Genomic DNA, 3,943 nt, shown 5'->3' on the forward strand with positions numbered 1-3,943 from the left:
ACACACACACACACACACACATACACACGTTTATGTATATGTTCATATTCATATGTATTATATAAAAGTCAATGTCTTTATGTGTGTTCGTGTGTTACTACTGCACCGATCCTAATGAAATTTGGAACACAAAATCCAAGCCTAGGGAGATGGGTAATGCTGTGTGTTTCATACAATTTCATGGACAAAAATTACTCAATGGATCCTTATGATATTTGGAACTTAGATTCAATGCATAAGGGTGGGTATAATGCAGTACGTTTGGTTTGAATTTGAGATGGCTTAAAGGGGGCAGAACCCCGATGAAAATTCATAAATTTTCGATGTTGAGGAAATTTGAACTACGGGTAATTGACACATATCAAGAAGTATTCTCAAAGTTTCCACTTCTCATTAGAATTCTAAGACCCCCTAATGGAGGCCTTAACTCCCAAATTTTAGTCATTTTTTATGATCCAAAACTACGTCAAAAGTATTGAATGGATCTTTATGAAATTTGGAAATTATATTCTATGCATAAGGGCCATAACCCCCCATGAAAATTCGTATATTTTTGTTGTTGATGAAATTTTAACCACAGATATTAGATACAAATGAAGTAATATTTCTAAAATTTCATCTTCTTAGAAGTTACAAAGACCCCTTCATGGGAACTTAACACCTACAATTTAGTCATTTTATCTAAGCAAAGACGAATACAGTTGTACTCTTGGAAGATGTAGGGTCACCCGAGCATAAAAGATGAGCGTTATTTGTAATTCAATGGTACAACAGTGTAAGAGTTTGCTTTGAGATATACTTAGACTGTGATTTCTGCAATGTGGTGCATAAATTGTCAAGTAAATGAAAGGCAACTTTGCCTCCACTGATTCAGTTGCAAAGTGTTCAGTAAAGTTATTTGGTTGCAGACCTCCTTTGAGTCTTTTTATTATCATTGGGTCACACATAGCCCCCGATGGTAACATTGATTTCAAGGCCTTCCCAGATGAGTGACTGGTTATTGAAAGACATTTATAGATTGTAAATTGTCCAAGTCATTTGCAAACTCCAGAGGTGGCACTTTCATTTCCCCTTCGCCCTCACGTCATACAGCTGTTAATGTTTCAATTGGGTCACGCCCTTCCAGTTGCTATAGATCTGTAATGCATCTTGCGGCTGTGCCCGTCACATGTGTGGTGAGGAATCTTACATTGGGGAGTAGTAACGACTAAGGTAGGGTAGCTGACTGCTTATTGTGATCATTCGTCTTTTGCTTTCCTGTAGCTTTGCTCTCTTTTACAAACCCAGTGCACATACATTTATTTCCTATTTCAAAGAAATTCAAACAATGCATATAAAACCCAAGTTAAAAAGATTCCCAACAATTCAACTTTTCTGGTTGACATTAAGACTCCCACACCCAATAGGGGTCTTAACTCCCACACTTTAGAGCTCCATGACCTCCATTTTTCAGGAGCAAAATCCGTTTAACAGGTTCCATAAGACTGGAATTTTGGAATCTGCGCATAAAGATTAGTAGTATGGGATACATGAGTCATGATTAGAAGCTCACTTTCTTCCTAGGAAGAAAGTGAGCTTCAAGCAATCCGTAGAAAATATAAAAAACAACTTTCAAGAACAATAGTGGTTTATTGAGGCGGAAGGTTGTGGATATTTTCTGTAGTACGATGAACCGAAAAAAAGTTATCTTATATTTCACGGCAAGCAGTCAATGATGCCAGGTATGTAAATAAAAATCCAACCATTAAGAAATAGAGTAGATAAAATCTGAGCTAACCTCGGAAGTGGTAAATATCCAAGTATACCGCAGGCTACTCTTCTGGCCAAGGGCATCTTGATTAAATAAAGTTTGCAATACCGTTAGATTGCACATGTTAACTCACCGAAGATTCGATATACATATACGACAAGCTTCTCTCACTTTCCGTCTACCAAATCTATTCACCTGTTGATGTTGAAATTCCAATGAAGGAACTTTGGATCTAGGTTAGAAACCGGCTCTTACTGTATTAACAAGAAATCTTGAAATAAAACTGAATAATGACACATAAATTCACTCACAAATCTGTGGTCGACCCGAGGGTATAGAAGAGAACACTTGTCCAAGATGCCACGCAGTGGGGTTGAACCCGAAACTCTAAGGTTGAAATGCAAACTTCTTACCACACACGTACACACTCACTCACACGCACACACACACTCTCTCTCTCTCTCTCTCTATCTCACACACACACACACACACACACACACACACACACACACACACACACACACACACACACACACACACACACACAAGCAAAATACAAATACATTAATCATGACTACATATGGGAGACACATTACAACTTGGTACGGAATACTTCCTATGCGTTTATGCACATATGTACACGACCAGACTGTCCAATCTCTCAGTGAGTGTCTGAGAGACAGACAGACAGACAAACGCAGACGGACTGACAGTCAGACAGACAGGCCTTCAGACAGACATGCCGTCAGACAGACGGACTGGCAGGTTGATAGATAGATAGATAGATAGATAGATAGATAGATAGATAGATAGATAGATAGAGTGGGGAGTAATAATGAGAATGAGATTATTGAATGGCTGACAGCGCAGAGCAAATAAATAAGGAAAAGGGGGAAGAAAAGAAAACTAAAAAAAGGTTAGAGAGAAGATGGTAAGTGGAAGGGAAAGAAAATGAGAGAGAGAGAGGGAGAGAGACAGAGAAGAGAAGAAAGAACGAAAGAAGACACGTAATAGAAGGAAAAAAGGTGACCAGAAGGACATTGTCAGAAAACTAAGGGTAACTAGATCGGAGGTGAGAGAGGGAGAGAAGAGAGAGAGTGTGTCTGGGAAAGAGAGAGAGAGAGAGAGACAAACAGACAAACAAAAAAGAGAGAGGAAGAAAGCGAGAGAGAGAGAAATGGAGATAGGGTAGAAGAGCATAAGTTACGAAAATTAAAGCAGTAATGAAAGGCAAAAAGTAAGGAGATACATACATACATACATACATACATACATACGTACATCCGCGACCACACACAGACACAGACACACACACACACACACAAAATGGGTTTTTCTTTCAGTTTCTGTCAACCACATCCGTTCACTAGACTTTGCTCGGTCCAGGGACATAATAAAAGATACTCGCAGTGGGACTGAACCTGGAACCTTGAGGTTGGGAAGCAAATTTCATACCATATTGCCGCGCTAGTACCTCTATATATGTGTGTTTATGTGTATGTGCTTGTGTTTGTGCGGGATGTATGTGTGTGTGTGTGTGTGTATGCAGGTGTGTGTGCATACACCTTTTTTCTTTTACCTGTTTCAGTCGTTGGACATCGGTTATATTGGGCACCGCCTTTATTCCAGGTGTGCGCAACATTTCCCGAGCAAGCGGGCCATATGACACATGGGTCATCATAAGGCGGGTCGTACTATCAACACGAAAAAAAATCAATGTAATTCTTCGTTAGGCGTGCCATTCTGGAAATCCCGCGGGCCGCAAATTGTCCATGACTGAGTCGAACAAATGGACCCCAGTACTTATATGCCTAGTACTTAATCTATCGGCCTCTTTCTGCCAAACCACTAATCACACACTCATATTCTTTCCTACTCTAGGCACAAGGCCCGAAATTTTGGGGAGGGGACCAGTCGATTAGATCGACTCCAGTATGCAACAGGAACGAAAGGATGAAAGGCAAAGTCGACCTCGGCGGAATTTGAACTCAGAACATAAAGACACGAAATACCACTAATTATTTTGCTCGCCGTGCTTAACGTTTCTTATTTCTTTATTGCCCACAAGGGGCTAAACAGAGTGGAGACAAACAAGGACAGACAAACAGATTAAGTCGATTATATCGACCCCAGTGCGTAACTGGTACTTAATTTATCGACCCCGAAAGGGATGAATGGCAAAGTCGACCTCGG

The sequence above is a fragment of the Octopus bimaculoides genome, chromosome 3 (assembly GCF_001194135.2).
Source record: "Octopus bimaculoides isolate UCB-OBI-ISO-001 chromosome 3, ASM119413v2, whole genome shotgun sequence".
NCBI lineage: Eukaryota > Metazoa > Mollusca > Cephalopoda > Octopoda > Octopodidae > Octopus > Octopus bimaculoides.